At 40.3% G+C, this 18,315-nt stretch overlaps 1 protein-coding gene across 2 annotated transcripts in view; it reads right to left on the bottom strand.

The window, feature by feature from the left end:
* The window catches only part of SPPL3 (signal peptide peptidase like 3), a 145,350-nt gene that overhangs the window by 95,847 nt on the left and 31,188 nt on the right, over positions 1–18,315 (bottom strand). The gene's annotated exons all lie outside the window — the stretch shown is intronic.

The following is an 18,315-nucleotide window of genomic DNA, read 5'->3' on the forward strand; positions in this document are numbered from 1 at the left end:
AAAATTAGCCAGGCATGATGGCAGGTGCCTGTAATCCCAGGTACTTGGGAGGCTGAGACGGCAGAATCGCTTGAACCTGGGAGATGGTGGTTGCAGTGAGTTGAGATCGTGCCACTGCACCACTGCACTCCAGCCTGGGCGGCTGAGCGAGACTCCATCTCAAAAAAAAAAAAAAAGAAAAAGGAAAAACAGTACTTACTTCAGAAATGTGTTCAGTACTTTTTCTGGCAGTAAAACAACCTTATTGTTTCTCCTACACAGAGAAATCATTTCACTCATGCAAATGAATGGGGGTATACCTGAAGCCCCAGAGCCACACGGGGTGGTCTCATTGTCAGATTCTGTGGCTGTTCACCATGAACATGCTTTCTGGAAGGCACCTGAGAAAATCTCAAGACTAAATGCAATTCTGAAAAGGCCCAGGGAGTGAATCGTGATTAATGTAAGCCAGCACTGTTCAACAGAACTCTGATCATGAAAACATTCTAGTAATATTACTGCACTGTCCAATCAGGTAGCCACCAGCCACATGGGACTACTGAGCACTTGAAATGCGGTGAGTGCAACTAAGGAACTTAATCTGTAGTTGTAATTAATTTTAATGAACTTAAATTTAAATAGCCCCATATGACTAGTGGCTATCTTACTGGACAGCACAAACCTAAATGCAGATTCCAGTCCCCTTGTGGCTTAGGCTTAAGATGCAATTCTGGCCAATGAGACAGAGGAAAAGATTTCTCTCGATCTGAAAGAAAAAAAAAAAAGAAACACAAAGAAGAGAAGGTTCTTTTTCTGTGGTCTTGAGGATGTGATGTCTGGGAAGTGTTGCAGTTATCCTGCAAGCAGCAGTGCAGCAAGCCTACAGGTGAGATTAACATGTTGTAGAGCAGAGCAGAAGAATACACAGAACATGGACCCTTGCTACTCACTGAGCCACCTGGCCACTGGTGTGGAGGTGAACAATTTTCATCTTTTTTTTGAGACAGAGCGAGACTCCGTCTCAAAAAAAAAAAAAAATTTAACTATGGGACAAGATTCTGGAACGACAGCAGCATTCAGGGTATAGTTGGTTTGAATCCTCCTGAATTTTCCCATAAAAACAGATTGAGCAATCTGGATGCAAAACTGAAAATCTGCACCTACAACAAAGCTAAGTGATCAGGTAGCCTCACAAAACCCAAAAGACAAGCAGATGGGGACAAACTACCAACTGCTAAAGACTGGTGTGCAATTGCCATTTGTGTGAGAAGCAGCAAAGGGAAGCAACAGGGTATTTGATAAATCTGAAATTAGGAAAACCCCAAATAAGACAACAGGTACTGGCAAGCACAGTGAGCTGAACTAGGAATAGCAGTTGAACTTTAAAGGAGCTCTGTACATTCCAACTTATGGCCTGTACAAGGGGATGGAGTGATAGGGACCCTCTAAACTAAAAGCTAACCATCTGAAGCTCTCTTTCAGGACAAAGTCTTGTACTGAGGAGAAACTACTGGGAGCAGAATCCAGCAAAACAGAGACAGAAGAAGAAAAGGAAGAAGGTGGCCCAAATAAAGAACCAGGAAGAGTAATGACCAGATGTCTGAAAGTGCTAGGTTTCCCTCTTCCCCTCCACCAGAAAAGTCAAAAGAGCCAGAAAGCTAGTCTTCCTGCCCACTTCTCTCTCTCAGTTCATGAAAATTAATTTCCCACAAATCAAAACCACAATGTGATACCATCTCACACCAGTCAGAATGGCGATTATTAAAAAGTCAAGAAACAACAGATGCTGGCGAGGCTGTGGAGAAATAGGAATGCTTTTATACTGTTGGTGGGAATGTAAATTAGTTCAACCATTGTGGAAGACAGTATGGCGATTCCTCAAGGATCTAGAAGCAGAAATACCATTTGACCCAGCAATCCCATTACTGGGTACATATCCAAAGGAATATAAATCATTCTATTATAAAGATACATGCATGTGTTTGTTTATTTCAGCACTATTCATAATAGCAAAGACATGGAATCAACCCAAATGCCCATCAATGCTAGACTGGATAAAGAAAATGTGGTACATATACACTACTATGCAGCCATAAAAAGAAATTAGATCATGTCCTTTGCAGGGACATGGATGGAGCTGGAAGCCATCATCCTCAGCAAACTAACACAGGAACAGAAAACCAAATACCACATGTTCTCATTCATAAACGGGAGCTGAACAATGACAACACATGAACAACACACACCAGAGCCTGTCACGGGGGTGGGTGGAAGGAGAGCATCAGGATAAACAGCTAATGCATGCGGGGCTTAATGCCTTGGTGATGGGTTGACAGGTGCAGCAAACCACTATGGCACATGTTTACCTATGTAGCAAACCTGCACATCCTGCATATGTATCCTGGAACTTAATATATATTTTAAAAGAAAATTAATTTTCATTAAAAATTAGCAACAGGAAAGCACTGTGGTTTTATCTCAAAGTCATTATTTTAAAAAGAGAGAAAAGGAGGCAGATAGCATCGGTAAAAACAATGAAAACATACCAGAAAAAAAACATGCCTTTAAAACAGGTAAAAACTGTAACACAGTATTATGTTGAAATTTTAAAATTTTTAAGAAAATGACATCATGGCTGGGCACAGTGGCTCACGCCTGTAATTCCAGCACTTTGGGAGGCCAAAGTAGTCAGAAGTTCAAGATCAGCCTAGCCAACATGGTGAAACCCCATCTCTACTAAAAATACAAAACTTAGCCAGGTGTGATGGCGGGCGCCTGTAATCCCAGCTATTCAGGAGGCTGAGGCAGGACGCTTGAACCAGGGAAGCAGAGGTTGCAGTGAGCCAAGATTGCAATATTGCAGTCCAGCCTGGGTAACAAGAGCAAGACTCCATCTCAAGAAAAAAAGAAAGAAAAGAAAATGACATCATATGAAGAAGCAACATAAATCTGAATTAGAACAACTCAAAAGGGGTGATAAAACTCAGAAATTTCAGAAATGAACACTAAACTAAAAGAAACACAAGAATGAACAACCAACAGGTAACAGATAATGCCTTAAGGAAACTAGAAAGTAAATAGGAGGGAAAACTTAAGAGAGGGATAAAAAGATTAGAGAGCGGCAATCTATAGAAAAACAGGCAAAGAAGATCCAAAATGTATACAATAGGAGTCCCCAAAGAAGAAAATCAAAGCAAGGAAGCTTAACAAAAACTAAAAACAATAACTTAAGAGAATATCACTAGTCTCTGACAGCAACGATCTGTGGAAGAACATAATAGAGAAAACGAAATGTGAGCCGAGAATTTATAAGCAGCCAAACTATGAAGTGAAACTGCAGGGTCATATGGTAAATTTGTTTAACTTTTTACGAATCAGTTTCTTTTTATAATCTATCAGTATTTACTTATTTAGTCACTCTAGGGTCCTTATAAGGGATGGTTATGTTTTTAATTTTTATTCTGCCTCATTGTGTTTCTTGAAGGCATAATAAGAAAATTTCTCTATGGGTAAATTTTAATTTTTTTTCTATGAAGAAAACATACAGATTAAGTATTCTTCATCCAAAATGCTTGAGACCAGAAGTGTTTCAGATCTCCCTCTTTTTTGGGGTGGGGGGGTGGTTTCAGAATATTTGCATTATACTTACCGGTTGAACACTGCAAATCCAAAAATCCAAAATCCAAAATGCTACAATGAGCTTTTCCTTTCAGCATCATGTTGGAGCTCAAAAAGTTCTGCATTTTGGATAACTTTGGATTTTGGGTATCGGATGCTCAACCTGTAGTGTGCTATAAGAGAAAAAATTAAAAATGCTTACATACCTTCCTTATAAGATAAAGATGACTGAATCTATGTAGTCTTTTCAAGCAATAACTGAGGTTAAGAACTGTGACAGTATACAGCAGTGTGCATTATTACTTTGACAAAAAAAAGCTTTTGTTTTTTCACACAGTACTTGAAACACAAATCCTATGGGAACCACTGATACCAAAGAATTCTTTTTGAAACTTATCTCTACAGCCATTATTATCCCTATTAAAAAGGAAGCTACACTACATCTAAACATAACAGAAAACATACAGACTCAAAAAGTCTAGCTGGGGCCAGGCGCGGTGGCTCCCAGCACTCTGGGAGGTCAAGGCGGGTGGATCACCTGAGGTCAGGAGTTCGTAGCCAGCCTGGCCAACATGGTGAAACCCTGTCTCTACTAAAAATACAAAATTAGCTGGGGATGGTGGTGCGCGCACCTGTACTCCCAGCTACTCGGGAGGCTGAGGCAGGAGAACGGCTTGAACCCAGGAGGCAGAGGTTGCAGTGAGCCAAGATCGTGCCACTGCACCGCAGCCTGAGCAACAGAGCAAGACTCCAACTCAAACAAAAAAAAAGTCTAGCTGGGTGCAGTGGCTCATTCCTGTAATCCCAGCACTTTGGGAGGCCAAGGCGCAAGGACTGCTTGAGGCTAACAGTTCAAGAAGAGCTTAGGCAACACAGTGAGACCCCCATCTCTAAAAATAATAAAAAATAAAAAATTAGCTGGGTGGGAGGATCGCTTGAGCCCAGGAAATCTGGGCTGCAGTGAGCCATCATCATGCCAGTGCACTTCCAGCCTGGCTGACACAGCAAGACCCTGCCTCAAAAATAAAGTCTACTCAGTCACTGAGCAGGGTCTTTAAGGCAATAAAGATTATATCATATTATCCAGAAAGGGCTTGGCTCACCAATGGAGGTCCATCTACATCACTTTCAGTGTATATCATTGCCTATACAGCATACTCAACCAGAAATTTATGTATCATATACTCAATCAATAAAAATACTTACAGGAAAGAAGTAAATAAGTTGTATAAATATAAAAGTTGTCCAGTAACAGACTACAAGAACAAGACTGTTTAAAGTGTGGGTTTAGCACTGGTATTTGCTTCATGAACTGTTAGCAACAGATCCATGTCAAGGTAAGCACAAAATCTGAGGATGTTTAAACCTCATTACAGCAATTTGGTAATTTTCCGTCTGTTGACTCTAATAATGAAAAATCTGGGCATGCATTTTGTAAGTTTTTGTTTCTTTTTTCTGGTAATTTGTGTATATTGTATTTTATATACACACACACACAAATTTGTGACAAATTGGAGGGAGAGGGGAAGGAGAAATTAGTCTGGTACTTTGCTAGAAATAGTAAGAGAAGTAGAAGGTGGCAAACTTTTTATGTAAAAGAGTAAATATTTTAGGCACTGTAAGTAATATGGTCTCTGTTGCAACTACAGTCCTCCCTCAGTATCTTTGGGGGACTGGTTCCAGGACAACTCCCTACTCCCCTTCTAGATACTAAAATCCTTGGATGCTCCAGTCCCTTATAAAACAGTGTAGTATTTACATACTACCTACACACATCCACCTGTATACTTTTTTTCCCCTCCCATTTCAGGGCTCCACAGGACTCCCATATACTTTAAATCATCGCTACATTACTTATGATACATAGTACAATGAAAACGCTATATAAATACTTGTTTTACCATATTGTTTTCATTTGTATTACTTTTGTTTTTTCTCCCTCAAATATTTTTTATCTGAGGTTAATTAAATCATGAATGTGGAACCCACAGAAATAGGGCCAACTGTACTCAAATCAACTCTGCCATTCTAGCATGAAAGCAGCCATAGGTGATATGTAAACAAATGGGCATGGCTGTGTTACAATAAAGCTTTATTTACAAAAACAGGTTGTAGGTCAGATTTGGCTTGCAGGCCACAGTTTGCTTATTCTTAAATGAGAACATGCTAGAAAAACAGAAAAAGGAAGGAGACAAAGTACAAAAATTCTCCAAAAGGACAGATCCTTGAAAAGGGTGTTGGCAATAAATAACAGGAAGGGAAAAAGAGTAAGATTTTTTTTTATCAGTGTGGTCTATATTTCATCTAGCTACCCCAGCAGCCACATTTCTAGTCATATTTTAACCAGGCTGTGGTAGATCCTTGCATTACTACTGTCAACTACAATGCCCTGAAGACATACCACACAGGTCAGATGTCTTCATTGAAACGCATCCTAGCAGCGGACTGAGTCCTGGTTTATCTGGTAGGGGAGTACACTGACTGATATTACACTCAGTATACAATCACCTCTCTGGCAGATTTAAAAATCATATGCCTGAAATTGTAACATATAAAAACCAATCCGATCTTCTAACAGGTTATCTTATTCCTTGTTACTTGTATTACGAAATGATTTCTGATACCCAAGATTTCTGAGATACCAAAAGGAGAGAACAGAAGAGCTGTGAGGGAGTTAGGGGTAAGAGAGGGACTGGGAACTCAAAGGATTGGGAATATCACTTTGGGCTGTAGTGCTCAACATCTTCATATCTTCAATTCTAGAATTTTAAGCAACCTACTTGAAGGGATTAAGATTCCAAAACAACAGTAAATAAGTGAACATGAATTACAGTGTAGGCAGTACTACAGAAAATAATGTACATGGTGTCCAGAGAAGTAGTTTTCAAACTTTTTAGTTCAGGACTCTTGTTGAGGACCCCAAAGGGCATTTGTTTATATAGATTATACTTCCTGATATTTACCGTATTAGATATTGAAACTGTGAATATGAAAAATATTTATTCATTTTAAAATAAACTCATTATACATTAACATAAATTACACATACTGCTATTATCTGTTTCTACTCTTAACACTTCTGACACCAAATGTGTGGGTTTTTCCCATGTCAATAACCAATTTTCCAACAATAATTGGATGTTCATCAATTCAATTCTGACACTATTACCCAGAGGTGGCACAGGCCCTGCACGGTAAGGGCTAGGTCTCATGAGATTGCCTCTATTTCAGGTGCCGGTCTCAAGTCCAGGTCACCCGTACTTCTGACTCATCAGCTACAAAGTTGGGGGTTTCCACAATCCCTTTCTCAGGTTTGATCATTTGCTAGGATGGCTCACTGAACTCAGGAAAACAATTTACTTACTCTTGCTGGTTTATTATAAAGGATACAACTCAGGAGCAGAAAAATAAAAGACATGCACAGGGCAAGGAATGGCGGCAGAGAGGAGTGTGCAAAGTTTCCATGCCCTCGGTGGGTGCACTGTCCTCCCAGCACCGGTTCACAAGTCCAGAAGCTCTCAGAACTCAATTTTTAAGGATTTTTTGGAGGTTCCATTACACAGGCATAATTGATTAAATCACTGGCCTTTCGTGGCTGGGCTCAATCTCCAACCCCCCTCCCCTCTGCAGAGGTTGAGGGAAGGGGTTATATTTCCAACCCTCTATTGGTTCTTCTGGCAACCAGTCATCATCCAGAAGCTATTTAGGAGCCCACCAAGACTTAGCTCATTAGCATAAACTCAGGTAGGGTTGAAAGGGACTTTTCATGAATAACAAAAGATGCTCCTCTCTCCTCTATCACGAAATTCTAAGGGCTTTATTATAAAAGCTATTATGCCAGGAACCTGGGATAAAGACCAAATATATATTTATCACAATATCTAGGCCAAGCACAGTGGCTCACACCTGTAATCCCAGCACTTTGGGAGGCTGAGGTGGGTGGATCACCTGAGGTAAGGAGTGTAAGACCAGCCTGGCCAACATGGTGAAACCCTGTCTTTACTAAAAATACAAAAATCAGCTGGGTGTGGTCATGCATGCCTATAATCCTGGCTACTCGGGAGGCTAAGCCAGAAGAATCACTTGAACCCAGGAGGCAGAGGTTGCAGTGAGCTGAGATCACACCACTGCACTGCAGCCTGGGCGACACAGCAAGACTCCATCTCAAAAAAAAATGTTTTAATGAAAAATAACTCTTTTGAAAATAAAAATTAGTGAGAGGAATGGCACTGTTTTACATTTCTGCAAATATCTTTAATGTCTGGCTTAATCGAAGTCAGCAGTATTCTCGTATCTGCTTCGGCATTTAATCTGTACTGTGATACAGTTTGGTTCAAGTACATGAAGAAAATTCAACTGCATGCATATCTATAGTTTAAAATGTGAGGGGTATTTTAAGAGCCTTTCAGATAATCGTAGATATTATTCTTCAATACTGAAATGAAATTCTACAGACAGTAGTTTTTTTTTTCTTTTTGAAATGTATTCTCGTTTTATTGCTCAGGCTGGAGTGATCACAGCTGACTGTAGCCTCGAACTCCTGGGCTGAAGCTATCCTCCTGCCTCAACCTTCCAAGTAGCTAGGCCCACGGAGTCAAGCCACCACATTTAGCTTTTTTTTTTTTCTTGTAGCTTTTTCTTGTAGAGATGGAGCCTTGCTTGCTGCCCAGGCTGGTTTTGAAATCCTGGCCTCCAGCAGTCCTCCCACCTTGGCCTCCCAAAGTGTCGAGATCCCGGGCATGAGCTACCACACCCAGCCTAGATGGTAGTTTCCTAAAGGTTAGCTCCAGTGTAAAATCTAAAACCCTATCAATGAACTTTCTGTACTCTGTTACATTAAAATCCATGTCTGCCTTCACTTTGAATGGATCCTTACCCATGCATAATTCTGTACATCATGCATTGGTAAGTTAATAGATATTTGTTTCCTGAGTTGTGAGCTCTTCAAAGTGCTTATGTATTTCATTATCCAATACTAAAAATTCCATTTGTTACTATTACCAGTGATCTCATCACAGAAGTCTTTAAATACTGGGAAGCTGCAGGCCAGGCCCAGTGGCTCACGCCTGTGATCCCAGCACTTTGGGAGGCTGAGGCAGGTGGATCACCTGAGGTCGGGAGTTCAAGACCAGCCTGGCCAACCTGGTGAAACTCCATCTCTACCAAAAATACAAAAATCAGCCGGGTGTGGTGGCGCATGCCTGTAATCCCAGCTACTTGGGAGGCTGAGGCAGGAGAACTGCTTGAACCCAGGAGGCGGAGGCTGCAGTGAGCTGAGATCATGCCACTGCACTCCAGTCCAGACAAGAACGAAACCCCGTCTCAAAAAACAAAAACAAAACCTGGGAAATCATCAAGCCCAAAAATCTTATCACTGGCAACAAATATTATCAGTCCTTTCATTTTTGACAAAATCTGCCAAATACTCAAATCTGAATAAACACAGTTTATCAGTTATTCTTACAAGTAAAAATGTTGTCCACGAAAAAAGATGGTAGGTCAGCATGTAACTCAACCTTACAGGTGCTTTTCCTTAAAACAACCACAGTACTTCAACATGCAGCAGAAGTGCCTTGTGTGACCTTCCCATCACATCACACAAAGCATTAAAAAGATGTGCAATCTAGTGCCAAGAGTTAATCAAAGGAGTATTTTTTTACTCCTTCATTAAGGGCATTCTTAAGTGAAACTGGGTTAAAAAAACAAAACAAAACAAAACAAAACAAAACAAAAAACTGTAGTGTGTGTAGAATACAATGTCTATGAGCACACTTTGGTGCCACTGCCTTGATTCACGCTTAGGCACCAGCAGTACCATCAATACAAATGTTAACAGAGAGAAAAAGATAACTTCTTAGAAATACTATATAAAGGTTTGACCTTGAGGATCCCATGAGAGATTTTCAGGGATTTCCAGGGAAATAGGGGCCACACTTTGAGAAGTGCTAATCTAGAAGCATCAACAGTTACCCAGTTGATCACTTTGTGGCCCTTCAAGATTGGTTACTGTTTTAATAGAACTGCTGACTGCTCTGACACCCTCCCACATGAAAATGCCGCTGTTTCATGTCTTACCATATCTGTTACCTCACACTCATAGTGAACTGTACACTGCTCTACAACGCACAGCACAATCAGCACAGCTCAGCATCTGATCTACAACAGCTAGTACAGTGTGGTTTAACAGCATAGGCTCTAAAGTCAGTTTGCTTGGGTTCCAGTCCTGGATCTACCACTTAACTGTAAGGCCTTGTACAGATTATTTATCCTTATTTGCAAAATGAGTATAATAGTATCTATCTATGAAAGTTGTGAGGATTCAACAACCTATTCAGTGTTTGGCATGGGTCCTTACACACAGTAAGTGCTCACAACCTGTTACCAATGTTCTAAACAGTACTGTATTTATTAGTATATATTATATTACTATCTGGGATAGTAGATGTATTCTAAGTTGTAGCAACGAAATTTTATACAGTAGTCAAGTCTAGGCAGGATCCCCAGGAAGGAGCCTACGCTCTACAGCAGTATTTCCAAAGCTAGCCTGGAAGAATCACCTAAGGCAGGGGTCTCCAACCCCCAGGCCACAGACTGCCACCGGTTAGTGGCCTGTTAGAAACTGGGCCGTACTGCAGGAGGAGACAGGCAGGCAAGTGAGCAAAATCATCTGTACTTACAGCTGCTCCCCATCGCTCACATTAACGCCTGAATTCTACCTCCTGTAAGATCAGCAGTGGCATTAGATTCTCATAGGAGTGAGAACCCTATTGTGAACTGTGCATGCGAGGGATCTAGGTTGTGCCCTCCTTATGAGAATCTAATGCCCGATGATCTATCACTGATTCCCATCACCCTCAGATGGGACTGCCTAGTTGCAGGAAAACAAGCTCAGGGCTCCCACTGATTGTACATTATGGTGAGCTGTATAATTATATTTCATTATATATTACAGTGTAATAATAAGAAATAAAATGCAACATAAAGTAACGTGCTTGAATCATCCCCAAAACATCCTCCCCCTCCTCCCCATCCGTAGAAAAACTGTCTTCCACAAAACCAGTCCCTGGTGCCAAAAACACTGGAGGCCTGTGACCTAAGGTACCTCCACCAAATCTAGACTACTGGGTTCCACCCTAGACTATACATCATAAACTTAAGGGAAAGAGCCTGGGAATCTGTGTAACAACACGTTAGGAAATTCCTATTATTATGCAAGGTTGGAACATATACCTCTAGAGAGAACATTATATTTGAGGAATTTAGAACTATTAAAAGATAGTCAATCATCAAAAGTCATTTTCTGAATTAACTGAAATAGTAAGGCATAATTTACCTTGAAAAGACACCTCCACACATGGCAAAGTTTATCTTGAAAAAAGCATGTTCAAAAAAAGGAAAGAATTTAAAACGGAGAAATAATGCATTTCTTCTATTCTAAGACACAATGGATTGTAAAATAATAGCATACATTTCTCAAAACAGTTACATACCACTTTCCTTTTCAGAATCTGATCAAAGTTTGAACTGAAACTTTCTTAACATTCAAAGTCTAATGATTTTTCTGAACTTTTGGCCATCGCCAGTTATGCAATACTATCCAACATGTCACTTCTCAAAAGTCAGAATTCTGTTCTTTTTGACATCTTTGGGACTGACAGCATAATTCTGAGGCAAATAAAAGAACATCTAAGAATCCTCTGAATTTTGTCTTTAAACTCAGTTTCATCTTTCCTCAAATAGATGTCCCTAGAAATTAAGCAGTTTCTCTTAAAAATAAGGAACGTTTTTTAAAAAATTAGCGCTTCAGTGATAATCCATCCCAAGTCATGAGTCAGTCACAGGTAACCTCCATTATCTCAACCTTTACAATGTACTCCTAAGATTTAGCAATTTCTATTGCTTTTAACTGTATTATTTATCTTGGAACAGGCTATTTCCTACATACAAAATAATCCTTGTAGCATACTCTCTTTGAGAAAGATATAGAAAGTAATTACATATCTAAATTTAACTTAAAGTTCAGCCATGTGTAATATTGTCAGTGCAAATAACTTTAATCTGATGATAGATGGTTGAAAAGACACCTCTATGCATGGCAAAGTTTATATATATGCAGGCAATGACATCTGCAACAGCACTTGGTGAATTTCTTTTAACATTAAGAACTACAAAGGACCATCAAAAATATTTAATGGTGTAGCTGGGCGCGGTGGCTCACACCTGTAATCCCAGCACTTTGGAAGGCCAAGGTGGGTGGATCACAAGGTCAGGAGATCGAGACCATCCTGGCTAACATGGTGAAACCCTGTCTCTACTAAAATACAAAAAACTAGCTGGGTGTGGTGGTGAGTGCCTGTAGTCCCAGCTACTTGGGAGGCTGAGGCAGGGGAATTGCTTGAACCTGGGAGGTGGAGGTTGCAGTGAGCCAAGATCACGCCACTGCACTCCAGCCTGGCTATAGAGCGAGACTCTGTCTTAAATATATATATTTAATGGTGTTGAGAAGAAGTTTATCTTAGAGCTGAACAACTATGGTATGAGACAATTCATGTATTAAAACACATTTTTTTTTTTGAGACAGAGTCTCGCTCTGTTGCCCAGGCTAAAGTGCAGAGAGGCATGATCTCGGCTCACCGCAACCTCCGCCTCCCGGGTTCAAGTGATTCTCCTGCCTCAGCCTCCCGAGTAGCTGGGATTACAGGCACCCGCCACCACACCCAGCTAAATTTGTACTTTTTGTAGAGATGGGGTTTCACCATGTTGGCCAGGCTGGTCTCGAACTCCTAACCTCAAGTGATCCGCATGCCTTGGCCTCCCAAAGTGCTGGGATTAAAGGCGTGGGCCACTGCACCCAGCCTATGTATAAAAATTATAGTTCAGCCCAGGCAACATAGTGAGACCTCATCTTTACAAAAAATAAATTAAGCATGGTGGTGTGTACCTATAATCCCAGCCATTCAGGAGGATGAGGCAGAAGGATCCCTTAAGCCTGGGAGGTCATAGGTGCATTGAGCCACGGTCATGCTACTGCACTCCAGCCTGGGTGACAGAGTGAGACCCTGTCACTGCAAAAGAAAAAAAAAAATGTTAGGGAAAAAATAGTATCTGATAAAATGGAGTACAGAGCAAATTCAGTAATTGAGGACAACAAGGTTAATACAAAAGCCATACAGGATATATGGCACTGCTTTTCAAAGTGTAGTCCATGGACCACCAGTATCACCCAATCACTTGTCAAGTGGTCAACAGATAGATGGTGTGGTAATTTCTTTTTTCCTTTTTTGTTTTTATTTATTTATTTATTTATTTATTTATTTATTTTTGAGACGGATTCTCACTCTGTCACCAGAGAGCAGTGGCGCGATCTTGATTCACTGAAACCTCCACCTCCCGGGTTCAAGCGATTCTCCTGCCTCAGCCTCCCGAGTAGCTGGGACTACAGGCACACGCCACCATGCCCAGCTAATTTTTGTATTTTGAGTAGAGATGGGGTTTCACCAAGTTGGCTAGGATGATCTCGATCTCTTGACCTTGTCATCCGCCCACCTCAGCCTCCCAAAGTGCTGGGATTACAGGGGTAAGCCACCACACCCGGCCAATGGTGTGGTAATTTCTAAGGAAAATCAATAAAATAATATTTTCATATACATCTGAAGTGTAATATTAATAACTTTTCACAGAAATACTGAAGTAACCTTAAAGGCTGTGGATGTGCCATAGGGACTGCTATAATTCAGTCAATTCAGTGGCTCCCAAGTTTACCACACCTAACATCTGTTCATAATGAAAAATTTTAAGTCTCTTCATTATATTGAAATTATACTAATAGTCTACGTAACTTAAAAAATCATTACAATGTCCTAACTATAATATGGAGAATAAAGAAAAGGAAGTTGATTCATAATAAAACACTATTTAATATATTAAAACTCAAGCATCAATACACTAGGAAATAATGATATAATAAAATGCTTGCATCAATTTGAAGCATCACCATGAATGTGACAGCAACAAATGCAGACTGAATCAGGTGTGTCGAATGGTGACTATGATACCATGAGGAGTACTGCTGTAGGTGATGCATTTTACCAAAATGGCAAATTCTTGGTAAAGCCTTAAATGAAAAAACATTACTCGCTCCTTGATTTACACAACGGTGCCATTCATAGAAAATGTAGTTTATCATGTAAAAAATGATTTGTGTTTATATGTAAAATATTTTAGACGTAATTAAAGGAGCTTCAAAAACACCATATGAGACAGAATAGTTATTCGCTGTAGTACTTTCCTGCACACTGCAAGACATCTAGCAGACCTAAACCCTGTCCATTAAATGCCTGTAACGACCTCTACCATGGTGCCAAACAAAAATGTTCTCATGAATTTCAAAAATGCACCCTAGAGAATGGTATTACCACAGCTGAGAACTACTGAGCTAAATGGGTATATATGACTAGGTTGGATATTTAAAAAATCCTTTGCTTGCTACTATTACTTCTTATGTTAGCATTTTCGCTACTACACAGTATGACTTTGTAGCTGCAATTCACCATAATGGATCAACAGAAAAGTAGTTATGAAAATGGAAACTACTACATCTAAGCATACTACAAATATATGTGATTAAACATGACTCAAGTACAAACAAGAATGAGAACATATATGTTCTGGAACAAACGAATCTCAAATGTGATGATTTCAAATATGCAGCTGAGAATCCAAAAATAGGAATATCTGAAAACTGGATTTCACTGAACCAGAAACTACTCACACTAGCATGTTGTCCAAAATGAAAATTTGTCAGTGACATAAAGCCATTGAATCTTTCATACTGTTTTCAACAAATGTAACCAAAAATGTTTAGCTTGCTGCAAAGGATGTAGACTGTAAAAGAAACGTTCAATTTTAAATTATTATATTGTCAACATGGAAAAAAGAACACATCTTCAGATTCAGAATAAAAGCAAAGTAATAAAGAAAAAAAGGGCCAGGTGCGGTGGCTCATGCCTGTAATCCCAGCATTTTGGGAGGCTGAGGCGGGTGGATCACCTGAGGTTGGGAGTTTGAGACCAGCCTGACCAACATGGAGAAACGCCGTATCTACCAAAAATACAAAATTAGCCGGTCATGGTGGTGCATGCCTGTAATCCCAGCTACTCGGGAGGCTGAGGCAGGAGAATCACTTGAACCTGGGAGGCGGAGGTTGCGGTAAGCAGAGATGGAGCACTCTAGCCTGGGCAACAAGAGTGAAACTCGGTCTCAGAAAAAAGAAAGAAAGAAAGAAAAAAAGATACAAAGACAAACGCAAAAATCAAGCTGGGAAGAATAGAAAGCAGAGTCTTGAAGAGATGTCTATACAGCAATGTTCACAGCAGCATTATTCACAATAGCCAAAGGGTGGAAGCAACCCATGCCCAGCGATGAAAGAATGGGTAAGAAAAATGTGGCCTATCTATACATTCAAATATTATTCAGCTTTTTAAAAAAAGTTAATTCTTAAATTCTGATACATGTTACAACAGGGATGAACCCTGAAGACAATGATAAGTGAAGTACGCCAGTCACAAAAGGACAAATACAGGATTCCATTTAAGTGACCTACCCAGAGCAATCAAATTCATAGACAGTGGAATGGTGGCTGCCACGGGCTCGGGGAGAGGAAAATGGGGGTTGCTGTTTAGTAAGTACAGAGTTTCAGTTTAAGAAGACAAACTTTGGGAGGCGGAGGGGGGCAGACTACCTGAGCTCAGGAGTTCAAGACCAGCCTAGGCAACATGGTGAAACCTTGTCTCTACTAAAATACAAAAAAAATAGCTGGGCATGGTGCCAGGCGCCTATAGTCCCAGTTATTCGGGAGGCTGAGACAGGAGAATCGCCTGGAGGCGGATTCCACCCAGGAGGCGGAAGTTGCAGTGAGCTGAGATCATGCCACTGCACTCCAGCCTGGGCAACAGAGAGAGACTCCATCTCCAAAAAAAAAAAAAAAAAAGAATGAAAAAGTTCTGGAGGTAAACAGTGATGATGACTGCACAACAATGTGAATACACATAATACCACATGACAGTACATTTAAATGGTAAATTTTATATTATACATACATTTTACCACAGTTTTTAAAAAAGTAAAAGGAAAAAAAGCTGGCCAAGTAGAAAGCAGAATTGACATAAAATCTGTTGACAAATGAAAGTGAAAAATCACTGAAAGTACAATCATCCCTTGGTATCCTGGTATCCATGGGGGATTGATTCCAGGATCCCCCTCAGATAACAAAATTCACATATGCCGAAGTCCTTTATATAAAATGGCCAGGTGCAGTGGCTCACAGCTGTAATCCCAGCATTTTGGGAGGCTGAGATGGGTGGATCATTTGAGATCATGAGTTTGAGACCAGCCTGGCCAACATGGTGAAACGCTGTCTCTACTAAAAATACAAAAATTAGTGGGGCGTGGTGGTGCACGCCTGTAATCCCACCTACTCGGGAGGTTAAGGCAGCAGAATCACTTGAACCTGCAAGGCGGAGGTTGCAGTGAGCCGAGATTGTGCCACTGCACTCCAGCCTGGGTGATGAGTGAAACTCCGTCTTGGGGAGGGATAAAAAAAAAAAGGGCACAGTATTTGCATATAACCTACACATATCCTTCCATATACTTTAAATTGTCTCTACATTACTTATAATAGCTAATACAATGTAAATGCCATATAAATATAGTTGAATATTCCTTATCCAGAAGTGTTTGGATTTGGGATTTTTCCGATTTTGAAATATTTGCATTACATATTTACTAGTTCAACATCCCTAATCTGAAAATCTGAAATGCTCAAATGAGTATGTCCTTTAAGCATCATGGCACTCAAAAAGTTTCGGAGTTCAGAGCACTTCAGATTTCTGGATTAGGGATACTCAACCTGTTGTTATGCCGTATTTTTAAAGAATGTGTGTTGTTTTATCATTGTATTGTTATTATTTTCTTTTCCAAATATTCTGATCCACGGTTGGTTGAATCCAATAATGCGGAACCCACAGATACAGAGGGCTGACTGTATTAACAAAATTTAAACAGGAGGACTCTCAATTCGGAACATGAAGTTGTAACTGCTACAATAGCTGTCCTCCCACTATAAACAGCTAGAAAACCAGACAATACACGTGAAATAACAAGTTTTAGACACTGGGCAAAAAGTAGCACAAGACTGTGATCCTCCTCCAGGGAAAGGAAAAAAGAAGGTACATTTTATGATTAACCAAACTTACAGCCTGGAGACAACTCCCAGGCTTCACTTCAGGGACAGAACACTGAAACCAAATCCAAGGGTCTCAGTGCACTGAGGAGCCAACAGAGCTGGGGGAAGCTGAGGCAGCTAGAGTTTGCAGGACCCAGTACTGGAGAAGCAGGGGCTGCATGCAGAGGGCTCTGGAGGTCTGGCAGAAGGGTTCCTTTCAGTCTCGGATTTCCAAGTGCTTGAGAGGAAGTCTCCCCAAGGTCAGGGAACAATCTACTGGAAAGCAATAGGCCCAACACTTCCCAGAGCTCCCACAGGGCTGGTCACTCTGACCATGAATAAACCATGGGGTCCCTAGAAGGATCAACACCTTAGTAGGGGGGCTAAGTTAGTCCAGGGATTAAAGGCTGCTATTACTAGCCACAAAAACCTTAAAAGTAAGCTTCACAAGGATCAAACTGATCCAAACATTACTTACCTGTGTGACCAAATACAATCTGACAGTCTTTAGAGGAATATAGCAAATCCAGTGTCCAGCAATATAAAATTCAATGTCCAAGCATACGAAGAAGTGAAAAAGACCCATATCCAGATGAAAAATTAATTGAAATAAATCTACAAATGATCGAAATAATGGAATTAGAATACGAGGACGTTAAAACAAACATATAGTTCATATGAATGTGATGTGGAAAGGAGACAAATAGTTTTTCTGACCCAAATGGAAATTGTAAAGATTTTAAAAGTACAGTATCTCAAATGAAAAACACACTGGCTGAGAATAACAACAGATAAGACCCCCTGCAGAAGGAAAGATGGTTTAACTTGAAGACACAGCAATAAAAAGTACCCACAGTGAAGACTGAAAAAATATTAACAAAGCCTAGGTAGCCTGTGGAACACGATCAAGTGGTCTAACACAGCTGAACTAGGATACAGGAAGGGCAAAAGGGAAAGCAGAAAAAAAATTTGAAGAAATAACGGCTGCAAATTTCATAATATAATGAAAACCATAAACTCACAGATCTAAGAAACTCAAAAAGCCCCAAACAAAAGAAACATACATAAAACCACATAAAGGCACATCATAACCAAAGTGCTAAAAATCAGTGGTAAAACAAAAAACTTCAAGTGTCCAGAAGGAAAAGGCTGTATTATTCACAGAGAAACAAAAATAAAAATTAGTCCGGGCACGGTGGCTTACGCCTGTAATCCCAGCATTTTGGGAGGCTGAGGTGGGTGGATCATGAGGTCAGGAGTTCGAGACCAGCCTGACCAACATGTGAAACCCCGTCTCTATCTAAAAAAAATACAAAAATTAGCCAGGAGTGGTGGCAAGTGCCTGTAATCCCAGCTATTCAGGAGGCTGAGGCAGGAGAATCACTTGAATCCACGAGGCGGAGGTTGCAGTGAGCCAAGATCGTGCCACTGCACTCCAGCCTGGGCGACAGAGCTAGACTCCATCTCAAAAAAATTAATTAATTAATTTAAAAATG

This window comes from Symphalangus syndactylus, chromosome 13 (assembly GCF_028878055.3).
Source record: "Symphalangus syndactylus isolate Jambi chromosome 13, NHGRI_mSymSyn1-v2.1_pri, whole genome shotgun sequence".
NCBI lineage: Eukaryota > Metazoa > Chordata > Mammalia > Primates > Hylobatidae > Symphalangus > Symphalangus syndactylus.